At 43.2% G+C, this 20,425-nt stretch overlaps 1 pseudogene; it reads left to right on the forward strand.

Annotated features, from left to right (window-relative positions):
* Nucleotides 1-9,237: 9,237 nt before the first annotated feature.
* Nucleotides 9,238-10,458, forward strand: LOC117641624 (annotated as a pseudogene).
* Nucleotides 10,459-20,425: the final 9,967 nt, after the last annotated feature.

The following is a 20,425-nucleotide window of genomic DNA, read 5'->3' on the forward strand; positions in this document are numbered from 1 at the left end:
TGTTTTATGTCATATCTTGTCCCGCGCCAACTTGACTAGTTCGACAAAGGGACCTCTTTGTCTTGATGATTTTCATGCTGCCGAGCATTTTTCCGCATGAGACTGTCGCGAATAAAGCTCCTTTTTTTAGTTGTTTTTTTTTACGCAGACGTAGCCAGTTTTGCGCTATGCATACGTTTGAACTGTGATTACCCACGTCCTCGTCGCTTGAGGCTACGTCTTTTGTCTCGGTGCTTGCGTGTACCGGTTCCTATGTACAAAAAAAAATTAAGATAAATCTTGAATGAGAGCGGATGATACAAAATGTCGAAGGTTCTCTTGGAGTAAGGCCAAAAAGCCTCATGTTGTCCATGAAGCAGTATTATTCAAGGACCCTAGTATTATCTAGCCAAGCCAATCCCTTGGCCAGCGAGCACAGTTTCTTATCAGCTTCCGCCGAGCACGGCCTGCGCGGAAACGGGCACAGTGATATAAGGGCTCGCAGCGAATGATTCGCCCGCACTGTGAAAAGTAAATTGAGAATCAGAAAGATTCTGTGTGAACTTGCGAAGAATCTGTGAATTTACGAGGAGTCTTTGTAAATTTACGAGGAATCTTTGTGAATTTCCGATGAATGTTCGTTCGTGGATCTACAGAGAATCTTCGATAATTAACCAGAATCTTCGTGAATTTGCAAAAGTAACTTCGATAACCTTTGTAAATTCCACAGATTATTGGCTGAGCGATAGCGAAGCCCGTTACTCCAGTGGGGTTAAAAAACTTTTTCTGTCTGTGTGTGTGTGTGTGCGCACTACTCCACTGAAAACATATTGGTCGGACACAGGGCCAAATTATGGCGTGACAAAAAGTCACGCCAAAAATTGGCATGACACGCAATTCCTGCCGAAAAACGGCGTGACATGTGAGTCACGCCCTCATTTGGCGTGAATGACAACGCGTTTTATAAGAAAAGTCATGCCAAAGCGGCATGACATGAAATTCACACCAAAAATTGGCGTGAATTTTTGAGTCACGCCGATTTTCGGCGTGACTTTTCTGTCATGCCGTTTATTGGCGTGAGACTTTATTCACGCCCCTGCAGCGGCACGAAGTCACGCCGATAGATTTTCAGTGTCCTCCTGAACAGCTCGGCCGATCTGGCTGAGATTTTGCAGGCTCATTAGGTATGTTCTTGGCTCGGCATACGCGAAACTGGTTCAATTTTTATGGCTGAAAAACACCTAAAAACGGCGAAAAATTGAGTTTTCTGAGTTTTCAGATCTCTCCCGTCTTGATGAAAGGGGGGTCTGGGGCTAAAAAGTTACAAGGGTCAGGATCGTGTTATCTGTAGATGAAGCAACTCTATCTAGAATGAAGGGGGATCTGGGGGGCGGAGCCCCCCAGTATGCAACAAGTAAGAAGTAACAGACGATGGATAAGCCAATGCCTGTCGAAGGCAGGCTAGCGCCGCAGGCCAAGGTAGGTAGGTACGCCAGGCGCGGATTGGAGGAACAGGCCCCGAGACATCACGAAGCCTGTTACGACAAGACGCGGTCTGGCGTAAACCTACCTTGTTCTAAGGCGGCGTTCAAATATTACGTCACCTGTTTTAGGCCACTTTTTGACCCCCTCCCCCCTCCCCATCATCATCACTCAGCGTCATCCCTGACGCAACCCCCTCCCCTCCCCCTATGATGACGTATACGTATACTTCATCGCATCACCGTATACGCGGGTAGACCCGGGTACCCGGGTATGCGGGTAAACCCGTGGACCCGGGTCCCGGGTCTGCGGGTTTACCCGGAGCCTTGGATCCACCGCCCTGGCAGTAGGCAACACGCAGTGCGCTCCAGTGGAACCGCAGGGGACCAGTCCCGGGACCCGGGTCCACGGGTTTACCCGCATACCCGGGTCTATGCGCGGACCCGGTCCAACCCGGGCGGGCGGGTAACCGGGTAACCCGGGTACCCGGGCAAAAGTCAGAGCCCTAGTTTTCTGCATAACCAGGTTGCAAGACAAAATGCACTGCAGTCGAGTACAGTAAAATCATTTTTGTTTTATTGTTGAAATGTGATATAAGTGTCCACAGATGATAATAAATATGCTGCAATAGAATCAAATACATGTTTGCAAATCTTCAGCTGCATAATTCCCGACGGGCATGGTTTCATGAAGTTACGTTGCTACAACGTGCTTTTCGTTGCCGGCAACTTAAAGCACGTTGTAGCAACGTAACTTCATGAAACCATGCCCGTCGGGTTTAAAAACATGATGAGTTTCATATGAATGTAGCACATTTCCATACCTCTGTAATGAAAACATAAAACCGCAGTGTAGAAGTAGTAGTAGTAGTAGTAGTAGTAGTAGTAGTAGTAGTAGTTGCTACTATGTGAATCTAATATCCATGTTGACTCTCAGCTCAGCCCGAACTTTGGTGTGATAGCTCAGAATTGGCCTCTCAATATTGGCAGAGTCATCAGCAAAGGCTGCTGACATTCGGTTTAAAATTTAGAAAGTAGTTTTTCGAGAATTAAAAATATCGAACAGAAACCTTTTATTTTTCTTCAGCAGGATCATGCATGGATCAATAGGGATCACGTACATCTGTGCGTCTAGAGATGGCAGCTGGGGCATTCCATGCCAGTCCGACCACTTTCGTAGGTCACTATCTCGGAATTCGATGCAACTTTTTTTCCAAGTAGTACTTCATGAGAAAACATGCTGTGCAAAATTTCAGGCCGATCGGACCAGTAGTTCCTGAGATATGGGCTTTTCAATTTTTGCCTAAACTGTTGTTTGAGTGGTTTGGGTGAAATTGCAAGTTTCCACATTTTCCGTCCGTGCTATGTTGCTAATGGAGCTATGGCGTTTCTGAAGATGTTTTCTTGAAGGGAAAACTATAAGGATTCAGAATCTGTAATCGAATTTGAGATCCGAGTCCCGCAAAGGGGCTAAAAATGGCAAAAATCACAAAATTTTCGGTTTTTTTTACACATTTTTCAAACTTATAATTTCCCTATGTCCATATCGTGAAAACCAAAATCTAGTAGCGCAAAATGTAGATCAAGACGTGCCCTATCGAGCTGCGAGACGAAAAAAGGTGGGTATGGGTCTAACTTCGGAGCTACAGCCTCTCAAAAATTGTGTTTTAGACCTAAAATTGCAATTTTGCTAAACGTGCTCTGCAGTTAGTTTCCTTCCGCCCCATCCTAGACCATGGGTTTCTTCATGCAGAAATGGTCCGTCTCTTCCGAATGGTGAACCAGAGCCTAGTTATGACTATCGTATCGTAGAGCCCGAGGACTGGCCTAGCCCCTGCAGGTTGGGCAACCCACCCGGCGCAAGTGCGTCGAAACAAGTGTTGCCTACATTCCAGGCGCTTGGCTTCGCAAACCTCTGCCTTGCGATGAACGAGGGTGCCCCCTTCCCCCAGCCCATACACACCCCAACACAGACATTCACCACCACTACTACGGGGTGTGCAACGATACCGAACAGTGAACGGTGCTACACTGTCCTGCGAAGTGTGGTACAGACTACAGATTATGTGTGGTGGGTACAAAACTGTGGTTACCCAAATTTACCACACGTGATGATGCCGTCAAAACCCCTTAAAATCAGTGGTCAGCAAAGTACCACATAAAATTCATTCATTCACAGCACATATGTGGTCAGTCCTCCATACCTCATGAAAGGGTGGTCTTGACCACGCAATACACGAGGTAACGGCTAAATTAAAGGCTTGTACACCATTTTTTCGAGGGGGTGTAATTCTTACTACATTTGTACGTGTGGCAGAATGAGATAACCACATTTGAGGTCTCAGCACAGCCTTATGTGGTAAATTCACCACACTTTCGATCTCAGTGTAGTGCTAGCTCTCTCTCCCTCTCTCTCTCTCTCTCTCTCTCTCTCTCTCTCTCTCTCTCTCTCTCTCGCGCTTATGGGCCGCTCCACTGGGCAGGGAAGGAACGTTTGTCCCAGGTGCCTTGAACTTGAATTAGAGGGGCTTGACCACCTATGTTGACCTGGGATACGGAGGTGGGGAGACAAAATAAGTTAAAGGAAATAATTTTGTTTTCACATTTCTTTTAATCCTTTAAGTGGTTTTTGATTTTTATAATTAACCTTAAGAATGAAAAAAAGCAAAATCATTCATGGAGTAAGAACTACACCCCCTCAAAAAATGGTGTACAGCCTTTGATTTAGCCGTTACCTCATGTATTGCGTGGTCAAGACCACCCTTTTATGAGGTATGGAGGACTGACCACACTGCCAATCCAAGTGTGAGACAGTCTCACACTATTGCGTGCGAACCACGATGTCTCACGCTTACAAGCGTGAGCCATGCGTGTGCCACACTTACAAGTGTGAGACACGGCATGTCTCACACTTACAAGTGTGAGACACGGCATGTCTCACACTTACAAGCGTGAGACACGTCTCATACTTACGAGCGTGGGTCCTGTGGCATTTAACCACAGGGAACCATAGGCAGTAAGTGTGGGACAAACCGTGTCTCACACTTGTAAGTGTGAGACAAATGATGTCTCACGCTTGCAAGCGTGGGACAAACGTGGCTCACACTTGTAAGCGTGAGACATCGTGGTTCGCACTAAATAGTGTGAGACTGTCTCACACTTGGATTGGCAGTGCACATATGTGCTGTGAATGAATGAATTTTATGTGGTACTTTGCTGACCACTGATTTTAAGGGGTTTTGACGGCATCATCACGTGTGGTAAATTTGGGTAACCACAGTTTTGCACCCACCACACTCGTAAAACTAAAGCGTTTTCGCGGGGATCGATGTGTAGTTACTAGTCTGACCGACTCAATGTATGCCAAATTCGGGGTAACTAGCTCAAACCGTTTGGCGGCTGGACGAAGTTCAGACTTTGCGTAACCTAACCTTCGCCGCAATGGCACCAGCCACACTCCAAATCCAGTGGCAAGTTTCCTCGCCACTGGAGTGGCGTCTTTTCCAAAGCGCCAAGATTTGGCGTTCTCATCCCTGGTTTCCGGATTCCATGCCAAATTTTGGCGTTACACAGAGAGCGCCAAAATTTGGCGTTCCATTCCCCAGAGCACCACAGACCAGAACGCCAAAATTTGGCGCTGCAAAAGAAATGGAATGATTTGGCTTGGAAAGCAATACCCGTTCACAGAAAAATAAATGTGCATACAATAGTTTTCAGTGCTTAGGATCCCTAGTTCAAATCACAGCAATTATACTATGAAAAGTAGAACTGGACCAGTAAAATACAAGGGCTGCATCTGTATTTTCAGGTTACGTGTCAATGCCGCTGACCAACTATTGAATCACTTTGGTTTGGCCAGCGATTCCTGAGACACTGGGAAAATGGTACTCACATCAACACAAAACGCTGGATATCACTGAGTCACTCTCTCTTGATAAGGGGTTGACACAGCAAGGAGTCTCAGTCCATTCACAAACCAGGAAGACTTGAGCTAGCCTCAGAGCCCTAGCCTGGCCCTGCCGCATCACGCCGCTCCCTCTTCAAAATCTTCCACAGAACAACACTTGAATAGTTTTGAAATGGCCCGAGAGCACTCAGGCCTTTTGAAAGTACTGCGACACGATAAAACATGACAGACATAGACTATCGTTGACCGTTGCGAACGAAATGCACACAAAAGTAACAATACGAATGTTTCGTTTGTCTAAGAGGAGTAGCCATGTTTACTGTTTTTATTGTTCAGCTTTTGTTGATTGCTTATGCGCACCAACCTGTTGAGTGCGAATAACATTGGAGTGCAAATAACATTTTGAGTGCGAATAACATGTTATTCGCACTGTCGAGTGCAAATAACATATCGAGTGTGAATAACATGTTATTGGCACTCAACAGGTTGGTGCGCATAAGCAATCAACAAAAGCTAAACAATAAAAACAGTAAACATGGCTACTCCTCTTAGACAAACGAAACATTCAAATTGTTACTTTTGTGTGCATTTCGTTCGCCACGGTCAACGATAGTCTATGTCTGTCACGTTTTATCGTGTCGCAGTACTTTCAAAAGGCCTGAGTGCTCTCGGGCCATTTCAAAACTATTCAAGTGTTGTTCTGTGGAAGATTTTGAAGAGGGAGCGGCGTGATGCGGCAGGGCCAGGCTAGGGCTCTGAGGCTAGCTCAAGTCTTCCTGGTTTGTGAATGGACTGAGACTCCTTGCTGTGTCAACCCCTTATCAAGAGAGAGTGACTCAGTGATATCCAGCGTTTTGTGTTGATGTGAGTACCATTTTCCCAGTGTCTCAGGAATCGCTGGCCAAACCAAAGTGATTCAATAGTTGGTCAGCGGCATTGACACGTAACCTGAAAATACAGATGCAGGTCTTGTATTTTACTGGTCCAGTTCTACTTTTCATAGTATAATTGCTGTGATTTGAACTAGGGATCCTAAGCACTGAAAACTATTGTATGCACATTTATTTTTCTGTGAACGGGTATTGCTTTCCAAGCCAAATTATTCCATTTCTTTTGCAGCGCCAAATTTTGGCGTTCTGGTCTGTGATGCTCTGGGGAATGGAACGCCAAATTTTGGCGCTCTCTGTGGAACGCCAAAATTTGGCGTGGAATCCGGAAACCAGGGATGGGAACGCCAAATCTTGGCGCTTTGGAAAAGACGCCACTCCAGTGGCGAGGAAACTTGCCACTGGATTTGGAGTGCAGTCCAAAATGTTAACAGGCACCTACTATGGACCCTTGTGAACAACGCTGAGAAGGTCTGGTGTGAATCCATTGCACCGGCTCTGCACGGGGCCTGCCTTTGTCCGGTGGCGCGCGCGTTTTTTGAGGTGGCTGAAAAATCTTTATGTTCGATGCGCGGTCACTTAGCGTTGTCCGATTCCGCTCATCGAGGGCTCAAAATTCAAGTTACGTTATGGCCTTTCAGAAAAACATGCCGTGGGTATCAAATACGACCGAGTGAAACACCCTAGTGTAGGTGTATGGGCTGGGGGAAGGGGGCACCCTCGTTCATCGCAAGGCAGAGGTTTGCGAAGCCAAGCGCCTGGAATGTAGGCAACACTTGTTTCGACGCACTTGCGCCGGGTGGGTTGCCCAACCTGCAGGGGCTAGGCCAGTCCTCGGGCTCTACGATACGATAGTCATAACTAGGCTCTGGTTCACCATTCGGAAGAGACGGACCATTTCTGCACGAAGAAACCCATGGCCTAGGATGGGGCGGAAGGAAACTAACTGCAGAGCACGTTTAGCAAAATTGCAATTTTAGGTCTAAAACACAATTTTTGAGAGGCTGTAGCTCCGAAGTTAGACCCATACCCACCTTTTTTCGTCTCGCAGCTCGATAGGGCACGTCTTGATCTACATTTTGCGCTACTAGATTTTGGTTTTCACGATATGGACATAGGGAAATTATAAGTTTGAAAAATGTGTAAAAAAAACCGAAAATTTTGTGATTTTTGCCATTTTTAGCCCCTTTGCAGGACTCGGATCTTAAATTCGATTACAGATTCTGAATCCTTATAGTTTTCCCTTCAAGAAAACATCTTCAGAAACGCCATAGCTCCATTAGCAACATAGCACGGACGGAAAATGTGGAAACTTGCAATTTCACCCAAACCACTCAAACAACAGTTTAGGCAAAAATTGAAAAGCCCATATCTCAGGAACTACTGGTCCGATCGGCCTGAAATTTTGCACAGCATGTTTTCTCATGAAGTACTACTTGGAAAAAAAAGTTGCATCGAATTCCGAGATAGTGACCTACGAAAGTGGTCGGACTGGCATGGAATGCCCCATTAGAAAATTTCCCTTTGGTCACCACGGACTTACTAAAAATACTTCGGTATACGCGCCCCACACATGCGGGGGTCTGGGGGCGGAGCCCCCAGCGAGCAGCGCGAGTATGGTAATATACAGGGAATATACGGGTAATATAGCCACCGCGTATATGAGTTGCCGACCCCTCGCTGGCAATCTAGGGCTCTGAGCGTGGCATCGTCACAGGGGCAAGGTAGGCCACCGTCTCTACAGCGGTGTGTTGCGGAGCGGACTGGTGGCCTAGCACGCGGATAGGGCTAAGAACCCTTACCCAAGGGGGTAATGTAGAGCTGCTCTAGCAGGGCTCTAGTAAGGTAAAAAATCAATTATGGGTCACTTTTTTGGCGAGCGATAGCGAGCCCTTGCCGTGTTTGGGCGCTCCAAAAAGTGACTGGTCGTGAGTCTGTCTGTCCGTCTGTCCCTCTGTTCGTACACGCTCACGTTTCTCAGCGACTACAACAGGTATAGTTTCCTTACTTTGCATTTAGCGTCGTCTTACTTCCGCCCAACACGAGTTTGTTTCAAATCGTTGTTTAGTATCGTTTGAAATATTCAAAACATCTTTTTGAATCAGTTTATTAGCATGGTTAGGTTGGCAGCAGTTAGTTACCAATTTCTCATACCTGCGGCCGCGGCTCTCAAATACGGGACACAAGCAAATCAACAAATAAAACAAAATAAATAGCAGAACGGTTTGGAAATGAGATCGACCTTAGTTTTTCAACATTCTAGAATGATTGAAACCCCTCCGGAGTGTCAACGCAGTGAAATACGGAAAATGAAAGTGACAAATTATTACGCGTTTCGTCTGTCCGCCCCCTCCCCTCCCCTGCTACAGGGGAAATGTTTTAGTCAGTGGAGTGTGTGTAGCTATATTCAGTTAGTCTCCGCAGCATGGGAGTGGCGACACCGGAGTGGTAGCGAGAGTGAGAGTCACTCCGGAGGAAGCGAAGTGGGGGGGTTCGGGACTACTCGGGGGCCAATCGGGACGGCTCGGCTCGGCTCTCGGTGCTCGGCGAATAGCAATGTGAACCGTAATAAAGTGTATCGCAATATGCTCGCCGCTCGATTCGCTTCCGCTTCAGTTTCCGCTTTCTGGGCGTACTGTCCGCAGTCCGCCTGTGCTGTGTCTAGTTAAAATTGTAAAAAAAGTAAAATATGGATGAGGTGGAGGCTATTGCCCTTGCGGCTGCCCTTATTGAAGAGGAAGAAGATGATTTTTACCGGCTTATGATGGCAGCAGCTGACATAGCAGCTAATGAATGGATGGAAATGGACGAAGGCCTGGGAATAGGTAGGATAGGGTGACATCAGTTTTGTGGGTGTAACAACGGTGTTGTTTCTTGCTTCTCTGTAATTGTTTTTCATGTTGCAGATGACTTAGCATCATGGCAAAATATTACTGTGAATAGAGAAGAATTTCATGAGATGAATGACAGATGCTTTAGGCTCCATTTTAGGATGTCAAAGGCTTGTTTCGAGGTAAGCAAATGATTGTTGGTGGGCTAAAATGTCGAAGTAACTGCCAGAAAGTGATCATTATTTTTAATTTCCACAGGCTCTAGTTCAAACCATTCATACCCATTTGACTGAAACTGGGAGACTCCGAAGAGTTCGAACTCCCCTAAGAGACATTGTAATGATGGTACTTTGGCTATTAGCCACACCTAACACTTTCCGGACTGTCGCAGAGTCAGCCCTGGCACCTTGTATTATCATTACGAATACATTATCGAAGCTCTTAGAGAAATGGCTGGGCGGTACATTTCATGGCCTGACGAAGAAGAACGCCAGCACATTCAGAATAACTTCCAAAGAGCCACAGGGTTTCCTGGAGTTTCTGGCTGTATAGATAGCACACATGTTTACGTAACTGCCCCTGTTGCAAACCCTGCAGCTTACAGGAACAGGCATCACACTTACAGTATTCTTGTTCAAGCTGTGGTTGACCACACACTCCTAGTGAGAGACCTTTATGTTGGAGAGCCAGGGAGTCTTCACGATGCTAGAGTTTTTCGCCGAAGTCCTCTATGCAGGGATATTTTACAGGGAGGACGCCTTGGGGAGGAAGACCACTTACTTGGGGATGGTGGCTACGTTTTAACAGACTTTGTAAGAATGTCATTGCCCAATTTGTGTCTTGTTCTGTTTTGTATGTGCTTACTTCTGACTTAATCTTTGTTCCAGATGATGATACCTTTTGCCGACAATGGCCACCTGACTGCGGAGCAGTTACATTTCAACAGAACTCTATCACAAGGTCGTGTTAGAGTTGAGCATGCATTTGGTCGGGCCAAGGGAAAATGGAGAAGAATGAAGTCCATGCACGTGAAAAACCAACAAATAGCAGTTGACCACATTACTGCATCTTTTGTTCTCCATAACTTTATGATATTACAAGGAGAGCCACTGGTTGATGTGAGTATAACTTTATATCCCTTTTCTGTTACTGCTGATGCATTCAAATGTTGTACTAATTGTTTCTTTATATTTTTATGGCAGGAAGATGAACTGAGAAGGCCTATCAGAGATGATCAAATTTTGGGCGATGAAGAGTTTGTGGATGGAAATCTTCAAGATGAAGAGGATGCTAACCTTGTCCAACTCATGGAGGGAGCCCAGGAGCGGGGCCAAGAGAAGCAGTTGCACCTCATGGAGTTCCTTGCTCAATGAAATGTTGTTTCTGTGGATCTCCTCTGCATGTAAAATTATCTTAATTATGTTATACGGTGTCTATATTCTTGCGTGTTTTATAATTTAGTCTCGCAACTTTAACTTCTGTACCTGCTTGATTGAGATCATCTTAATTTTTTTAAATGCTTGTATTCCTTTTAAACCTGCTCATCATTTTAATCCAAAATTCAAACTCCTCAATGAAAGTAGTTCGTTTTGTGTAAAAGTTGCATTAAATAGGTATTAATTTCAGTTGTAAGCACAAAAATTTGTACCTGAGTGAATAAAAATTCAATTATACATGTCCATGTCACAGTATTTATTAACAAATAAAACTCTCATTCATAAACTTAAATGGACTCATTACAAATAGACCTATTTATTTAAGGATATAAATCACAATATTGACCAGACACATACAGTACAGCCCACAAAAGATGTTTTGATTACAAATATTTCAACCAACATAATACTGATACCAACCCAAATTCACCAGGAAGTCTAAAATAAAAAAGGACAGTAAGGACATTGAAACAACTTATCATTTAAACAAGGAACCACAAAATCTCAGTTCACAAAAGTAGTTAAAATGGAATGAAAAGGTTCAAGATAGAGAACATCCAGAAAACCACAGTAATCAGCCTTGTAAGTAAAAACACAAAAGGAAAAAATAAAATTAGTGAATAAGTTATTTATTAACTAATGAAATTCTTATTCATAAAGTTACAATTGTCTCATTACAATTGGACCTTAAGGCTATAAATCACAAGATTGACCAGACACAGTATAGCTTACAGGTTTGGGCAACTAATATAAGAACAATTTAAGTCAAAAATTAAGAGATGTTTTGATTGCAAGTAATTCAACCAACATAATACTTATACTAACACAAACTCACTGGGAAGTCTTAAAAAAATAAAATGTAGTATGGACATTTCAACACCAAACCACTTAAACAAGAGGAACCACATAAACTCACTTAACAAAGCAAGGAGTATTTGTTAGACCGGAATGAAAAGGTTTTGGAAGATAGAGAACTTTCAGAAAACCACAGAAATCGGTCTTGTAAGAAAAAGTATGAAAGGAAAACTAAAATTAGTGGAAAATACTCATTCATAAAATTAAATTGGTCTCATATTACAATTGGACCTTTTAAGGCTATAAATCACAAGATTGACCATACACAGTATGGCTTACAGGTTTGGGCTACTAATCTAAGTACAATTTAAGTCAAAACTTAAAAGATGTTTTGATTGCAAGTAATTCAACCAACATAATACTGACACCATCCCGAGTATCACTGGAATAGAATGTAAAAGTCTAAAAACAAAAGACAGTGGGGATACGACACCAAACCCTTCAAACAATAGGAACCATAAAAAATCAGTTAACAAAGCAAGGAGTATTTGTTAGAACAGAATGAAAAGGTTTTGAAAGATAGAGAACTTCCAGAAAACCATACACTGTTAAAAAAAATATGAAAATTCAGACTGATTTCGTCTTACATGGTGGTCTGAATCGTAAATTCATAAAATGGTACGAATATTAAGAACAACTGTCTGAAAAGTTTGACCTGTTGTCTGAAATTTGAATTTAGACTAGCAAGTCTGAATATTTAGAGCGATGGCTATCAAGTTTTGTACATTGTCGTCCGAAAACTAAATTCATACTTGTGAAATCGGAAAACGAGTGAAAAAAACCCCGTCCCCTTTGTACATTTTTCGATTTTCTCAGAACTTTTATCAACACTACTATTGTATTTCAAATAATATTTACGTTTAGTGTCGTAAAAGCATAGAGAATGTTTCAGAGCTCCGAAATGGACACTTGTTGCTCTATCCGCTAGGTGGCGCTAGTGTCGCATGGATGATCTTTTGGAGCTAAAATTGCCACTTGAAGGCGAAATTGCGAATATTTTGTTACAAACTTATTCCAAGTGATTGTCTGAAAGGGCATGAGTGCACCAAAGCAAGATTCAGGTTAATAAGTGCAGTATAAGCTTAATAACAAAGAATACAATTTCACTCTCGCGCATGGCCACGGGTCGGCGCGTGGTTGGGCTAAGGCCGCTCTCCCTCGCAATTCAGCAGTCACCTCTAGCCTCTTCATTACCTTTGCAAGTTGGTGTCTACTGCCGTGTACCTAATTTTTGAGCCGAGACGATCCGCTGAGCGTCTACGATAAACCGATGGCAAAAGTTCGCCGATATGTGTTCTACTCTACAGAGTGGCATTTTTGGGTGCGACTGTTCAATGTCTTCGTACAACTTAGTCTGATAAAATAGACCGACTGGTATCATTTTTCATACAACATGTTGATTTGAAAATTCAGACTAACGTCGTCTGAAACTTTCAGACCGCGAAGTATGAAAGTTTTGGTATGAAAATTCAGACTGAATGTAAGTAAATCGACTTCTTACAAAAAATTATGAATTTTCAGTAATTTTTTTTAACAGTGTAGCAATAAGCCTTGCAAGAAGAAGTATGAAAGGAAAAATAAAATTAGTGGATCACTTATTGTTTCTCTTTTCCTTGACAATCTCAACAAGTTCCCTCAACGTGGCTGATCGTTCATCAGATCTCTTCTCAAACCCTTCCCGCATCAATCTGAATTCTTCATTCTGCTTTTCTTTTAACTCCAACTGCCTCTCCTGGATTTCTTGTGCCCATGACTTGAAAAGAGTTTTCTTTGATACTCTCTTAGGTTTATCTTCATTATCTGATGTAGTTTTAGGGCGTGACCGGGATCCACGTTTGGAGTCATCTTCAATGACACCAGCCACAGTGTATGCGAGTCCTTGCCCGACAGAGACAGCCACTGGCGTAACCAAAGTTGCACTTCTCTCAAAAATTTTCAGGAATCTGTCATAATGTAGAAAAGTGGGTGCACCTGCACCACTCTGTCCTGATTCGTCGTAAGCCTTCCTGAATTCACTAATGAGGGAGTTCATGTGTGACTTGCATTGTTTCCCTGACACCTTAACAACGAAACTTCGCATTGTGCCACCAATTTGATTGTATAAGGTGTTGTGACGAGTGGAGGAACGTGTACCATCAAACTTGGGTTTCATGCCTGAATACAAGGTGATAAGCAAAAGCTCAGCATCTGGAACCCAAATTTGTCCTGGAAGAGAAAGGAAATACAATATTAAAAACTGAGAAAATTATGAAGGTGCTCCAACTACACAGTATTTGTTTATTACCTTTCTTGGACGGAGTGAGAACAATATCATGAGCAGCATCATCTGAAGGTACAAAGTCGATTGGTATATCATGGATTTCACAGAATCGTTCATAATGAGGCCACTTGATACCTCCCAATGAACCGCCAACACCAATCATCTTATTAGCAAAGTAGTTGTTCATCTGATGATACTTTGCCCTGCACATTTCCCAGGAGTACGTTTCTCCTTTTTCTTTCATTGCACCACTTATCTCTTTCCACACCCTGATTGGGATGTCATCCTTCTGAACATCCCCTTTCCGTGCCACACATTCCTCAACAAAAATGTTAGTTGTTGCTGGATCCCAGACAAGACTGGCAGCGGCCACCTTCCTCTTGGGAGTTCTATTCGTTGGACCTGCAAGGCAATAGTTCCATTAAATTATTATTAATTATGAAGAAAATGAGAAAAGTTGTAAAGGAAAATGAACTTACTTCTAAATTTAAATCCAGCAGATGTCCTCTTTTTGGCTGGTGAAGAAAGATGAAAGGTGGAACCTGCATGGCCCCCACTAGGTGTTGAAGACATTGGGATTTGCGCATTGAAGGTTGTTTGCCCCAGCAAAGTAGTGTTTTCTGAAAAGACAGTGATAGTGGTAAAGAAACCAATAATGAAGAAAGTAATGAATGTCTCTATAGAAATATATGTTATTCATACCTGAAGAAACACCACCTGCCTCAGTATGAAGTGCATCTGCACAGGGGTTTTCAGGAGGAGGAGAAGGCAGCCTTCTAGAAAAGCCAAGATGGAAAGAGGTGGATTCATCTGACTGCCTTTGGGTGGTGGTGTCTAGAGTGGCACTGGCACTGGCATCTGAATCCACTTCTGCATCCACTTCTGTGCTGTATGCAGTCACACCTTCAAGGATAAAATAATATAAATAAGATATAATACATACTACAAAAACCTCACTGATTATTCAAGACAAGCAAGAAGTATTATTTAAACGCTGTAAAATCTGCACACCTAGAGGTACTTCTGTACGTGGACCCCTCTTAAAATCTCGAACAAGATCCAGAGGCACCAATCGAGCTGCCTCGGTGTCTACTAATTCTGTACTTTGATTAAAACTGGTACCAAGTTCCAAAATTTCTATATCTGATTCTCCATCAGAATACTCAATAGGGCTTTTTGGCTCCAACTTAGTAACATTTCCGTTAATATCTGAAATAAAAACAGCAAGTTATATGATGCAATCTGAACGATTGCTTAGAATAAGAGTAAACAAAAAGAACTGAGATTACCTTTGAAGTTCAAATCACCTCTCTTCTCAAAGAAAAGAAAAGATGGATCAAAAGAAACAGTATCATTGTCCGTGTATTCAATATAATCCCCAGCTGCAGGAACTGAAACGTCAGAATCGAGATTACCAAGCCTTGGTGACACCGACTTTTCAGTATACACATCTAAAAATAGAACACAAAGTTATGATGGGAGCAGATTGATAATTGATCGTTTTGCAAACTTATTCATTCTTAGCAAAGGTTACCTTGTTCGGCTGAATCACCATTCTTCTGAGAGAGAAGAGAAGATGGATGTCCATCTGAGGAAACAGTGTAATTGTCTATGTATTCAATATCATCCTTAGCTGCTGGATCTGAACAAAGCCTTGGTGGCACCAACTTTATAGTATACACATCTAAAAATACAACACAAAGTTATGATGAGAGCAGATTGATAATTGCCAAGGATAAAATAAGTTGACAAAAAGATCAAATGTTTTGCAAACTTATTCATTCTTAGCAAAGGTTACCTTGTTCGGCTGAATCACCATTCTTCTGAGAGAGAAGAGAAGATGGATGTCCATCTGAGGAAACAGTGTAATTGTCTATGTATTCAATATCATCCTTAGCTGCTGGATCTGAACAAAGCCTTGGTGGCACCAACTTTATAGTATACACATCTAAAAATATAACACAAAGTTATGATGAGAGCAGATTGATAATTGCCAAGGATAAAATAAGTTGACAAAAAGATCAAATGTTACCTTTCAGGTTTGAAGCAGCACTCTGGAAAGACATATGTCCATCAAAGGACGCAGTGGGATTGCTTGTGGCACCAACATCACGTTGAGTGAGAGGTGCAACACCAAGGTCTGAAAAATGAATTTACATACAGTAATACAAAGAAAACATTGAAAGAATAATAATCAATAAACACAGGGGTACAGACCATCAAGGAACGTCACTTCCAAGCCTGATATACTGGGGATGCTATCCACTTGAACAGGAATGGAAACAGCAGAAGTAGCCAGTAGTTGGTGATGAGGTGTGTCCGCAACAGTAACAGGAGCTTTATCTAATGCATTAGCATTCTTCAAAGTACCACTTCGATATCCTGCAGCGTATACATCTGCCAGCCCGTGGGACATGCTCGGTTCACAAATACCTTGACAATGAGAAGAAAGTATTTAATATCCAATGGAAACTGTGACGTGAATGGAAGCATTACAACGACTTACTGGATTCCTCTCCCGTGTTACTTTCAAAGAGGAGATGCATCCTCCCTTCAAACTCCCATGTGCACTTGCCATGCTTCCCGGCTTTCTTTTTGGATCTATAATTTTTAAGTACCCTCATTTGTTCACGTAGCTGATCTGCACTAAAATTGAAATTGTAGGGGTCCTCAGCATACAAGACATCCGATATGTGCTGCCACACCTCTTGGGGCACTGCTCTGCAACGGAGGACTTCCGCATACGGCAGGCACACATCCAAGAATTTGTTGGTTTTTTCGGGCTTGTCTCGCCCCCAGTCGGCCCCTGTCTTACCTGCAGCTCGGGGGGGAAGACAACCTGAGACAGGTGCTGTCTGACTGCATCTCTCTTTGGCAGCAGCAGGTTGACCTAGGATGACAAGCGAGTTAACATCTCCAAAGATAAAGTGAAAGAAACAACAGTTTAAACATTCCTGACCTTTGACCTTAGTCGGCCTAGGCAGCCACTCGCTTGTGTCTACAGTTGAATCGGGAGACAGCGATGCGTCCCACTTCGAAACAGGCTTTTGGCCACTGGCTTTTAGCTTGTTCAATAATCTCAATGTATTAATAGCATCTGGGAGACAGACATGCTAGAAGTTAGACCTCGTGGCCGTGAAGCTGTACAGGTTATAACAACACTTTCAATTACGTCCATCAGTTTTCTGCAACACCTCCTTTGACAAGTACGTAACATATGTGTCTCCATTATTGTCGTGCACCTTAAATTCACATAAACCTTCGTGGACAGACATTTTGCTGATACATTTGGTTAACGGCGGACAACAAAAATTCAAAGACCCACGAACCACGAACCACGAACCACGAAACACCGCGAAACACCACGAAACACGACCGGAACCGGAACCTTATATTTAGTCCTAAACCCTTAGAAAGGCTTCTAGAAACTTGCGTATTGCGGTACACTTTATTACGGTTCACATTGCTATTCGCCGAGCACCGAGAGCCGAGCCGAGCCGCCCCGATTGGCCCCCGAGTAGTCCCAAACCCCCCCCCCCCCCCCACCTCGCTTCCTCCGGAGTGACTCTCACTCTCGCTATCACTCCGGTGTCGCCACTCCCATGCTGCGGAGACTAACTGAATATAGCTTGTGTTTTTGAAAATTGCAAGAATGTTTTGGTCTTTGTAAGCTTTGAGAGTGTATTTCCATTTTTTTTCTCAGACATTATTTTTTTTAGTTGTTTGCTTTGCTCAATAACATTAAAAAAAGATTGATACAATCCAAAAATACAAACCAGACACTAATCTTGCCAAAATAAAAAATCTTTGCTGACTCTTGGCACTGACTCTGGGGAAAAAGGGTTCATTGCAATGCTGTGAGTTTACCATAGTACTAAACCCTTAAAAATAACTATATGGTGAGTGAGTGAGTGTAGCGCATAAAAAGGGTTGACATTGACATCTGATTCAATGAGACGATTCAGTGACTTGGTCATATGATTTCATGAGACGATTCTTTTAACTTCATCATATATTGCCTGCGACAACTGGTAATTTGTGTCGGTCATGGTTTTTAGTTTTTAATTTTCTCAGAATGTTAGGTAAATACTTATGCTATACTGTTTCAAAAATTAAATATCACATCATGAATTATCATTATGAATAAGATTAACTTGCGTTTAGCAATAAGTGGGCTCGACATTGGATTCTATGAAACGATTCATTGGATCTAGCAGAAGGTCTTCTCCGTAAAATAGTTGCAATCAGCCTGCCTGTAAATGTTCTCATTTTAATTAATTGAGATAAATCTAGTTTCATCCACTAGTTTAAAAAAAAAGGTAGATAAAAGGCTTTATAGGTATTACAAAGAACATTGCGTATTCATAAGTTCAATAACAAGGAGATATCGAATGGTAATTGAAGCATTTGTGAATCGTACTAAGCAATTCAATGCTGACTGTTGAATGTTACTCGACTGAGTAACAGTGTCAGGGTTCATGTTACGACACCATGAACAGGAAACACACTTAGAAATTGCGTTCATGTTAACAACTGCAGGCCCATACTTTCAACTAGAATTACATGATTTTGGACCAGAATTTTCTCAGTGAGTCATTGTTTCCTGCAGTATTTGGTGTGCTGATCACAAAAATGACTTTTATTTTCACTCCAGACCTTTACTTTTCCCTAAACTTACCAATTTCGGTCCAAATTTTTTAAGTCGAGTTTTACATAGTTTCCTGCAGTTTTTGGTGCGCTGATCACGAAAATGACTTCCAATTTCATCCCAGACCTTTACTTTTCCCAAAATTTACCAATTTCGGACCAAAATTTTTAAGTCGAGTTATACATAGTTTCCTGCAGTTTTTGGTGCACCGATCACGAAAATGACTTCCAATTTCATCCCAGACCTTTACTTTTCCAAATATTTACCATTTTCGGACCAAAATTCTATAGTCGAGTTTTTCACAGTTTCCTGCAGTGTTTGGTGTGCTGATCACGAAAATGACTTCCAATTTCATCCCAGACCTTTACTTTTCCAAATATTTACCAATTTCGGACCAAAATTTTGAAGTTGAGTTTTACATAGTTTCCTGCAGTTTTCAGTAAGATAATCACGAAAATGACATTAATTCCGGCCCTTTCGTTACGGAAGACACTGTATTGGCCTTATTCTCCACTCTTTGCCATCTCCTATAAGAATGTGTTCAGACGCATCGCTCGCCTACTACGCGCCCAAACTAAACGGCGCGTACCCCTAGTTTAAAAATGCATATTTAAAATATAAATGTTGAACAAGTAGCCAAAGTAGCTTTGAGACGTTCAAATATGATCCCTTGACTACGTTTTGCAGCATAGAAGCCTCGTCTTTTGTCCTCGTTTACTGAGCTACAGCCGTTTTTAAAACTGTCTGTTTTGGCCCACAATTGATTTTTGGAACCAATTGTGGGTCAGCAATTTTTGAAGCTACTCGCGCGCCAAGCCTTGTACACCACTTACCAAACTAAGGTTGACTTTTAGTCCTTCACCTATTATATCCTTAAATCAGCAAGGGCGTCCCCCTCCGTTCCATAATTCGATTTTTTTTTAATGTTTGAAAAACATCCTTTTTTTTCGTTTTTCTTGGCCTTGGATAGGCCCAATTTTCCGTTGAAATTTTAAGGTCTCTCTTTGCTGCCCGATAGGTTTCGTTGTGGTCGATGCTCAGACATCCGCACCGTTTCAGCTGACAAAGGAAGGTTGAGGGAAGACCCATGCCGAATTTGAAGCCGGTTCGGTCATTCATGGATTTATAGCGGCCCGTCAAACAAAATGGCCCATAATTGATTCGTGACCCACAATTGAATTTTGCCCTTAACCACACGTTACCAGGGGGCTGGACGACACATGGCCGTGGCACTTCACCTCGGCGGAGCTCGCAGAACGACCAGCCCGTCAGGCTCGGCGCTGCACGAGGGGATCTGCTTTTGAATCCGCGCTTTGTCACAGTCACTAAGAGCGGCGGAGCGCCACACGGTTAGCGCGACTCCTTGAAAAACAAGGACGGTTTTTGGAAAACAAGGAAAGATGGAACACTTCAAGGAAGTTCCTTAAAAGTCTGCTCCCATTCCAAGGATGCTCCCTGGTTTTCCAAGGCGAGTCCCTTGTTTTCTTAGACTCCAGACAAAGTTCAAGGGCCCGCCTTGTTTTTGGGGCGCACTTCCAAGGGGACGCCTGGTTGGTCTTTGGCTCAAGGAGCCGCCTTGTTTGTCCGCAAAAGCTCGAGTTACGTCGTCGACAACGTTATGAGGTCCCCGATGACGTCCCGCTGGGGTTACCATGACGACCCCCATGTTTCACTGTGCCGTTGAGGCTGCCGGGTCTCACAGTGGCCAACGCCGAAGTCCGTTTTCTTCTACGTCCAGTACTTTCGGAGATACGAGGACGTACCACGAGGCCGCCGTCCAGGCGGAGGAGGAAGTGGTGATTTTTTCGAGGCCGAAGTAGCTCTGGCCACGAGCCTACTTGGTGTCCGGGACTTTTGACTTCGGAATCGGGTTAGAGGGGTGCCGGCCCACCTCGAAACCAAATTTGGTCAAGTTCCGGCCAGCCGTTTGTGCAGGATGGCGATAAACATCATCATCCAATCAGCAAAAGAAGTCTGCTAGCCGAGGGTCCAAAGCTCTTACGGACCCCCAAAGTAGGGAAGCACCTGTGAGGCGGCGCGATGAGACTGGGCTGCAGTGAACAGAAGGTATCCTCTCGCCTGTTTCAATGTTACCACAGTTCAAAATTTCTCTGCCAAGTTTTGATGGAGCAGCCGTAGAT

The sequence above is a fragment of the Thrips palmi genome, unplaced genomic scaffold (genome assembly GCF_012932325.1).
Source record: "Thrips palmi isolate BJ-2018 unplaced genomic scaffold, TpBJ-2018v1 HiC_scaffold_15, whole genome shotgun sequence".
In the NCBI taxonomy this organism is placed as follows: Eukaryota; Metazoa; Arthropoda; class Insecta; order Thysanoptera; family Thripidae; genus Thrips; species Thrips palmi.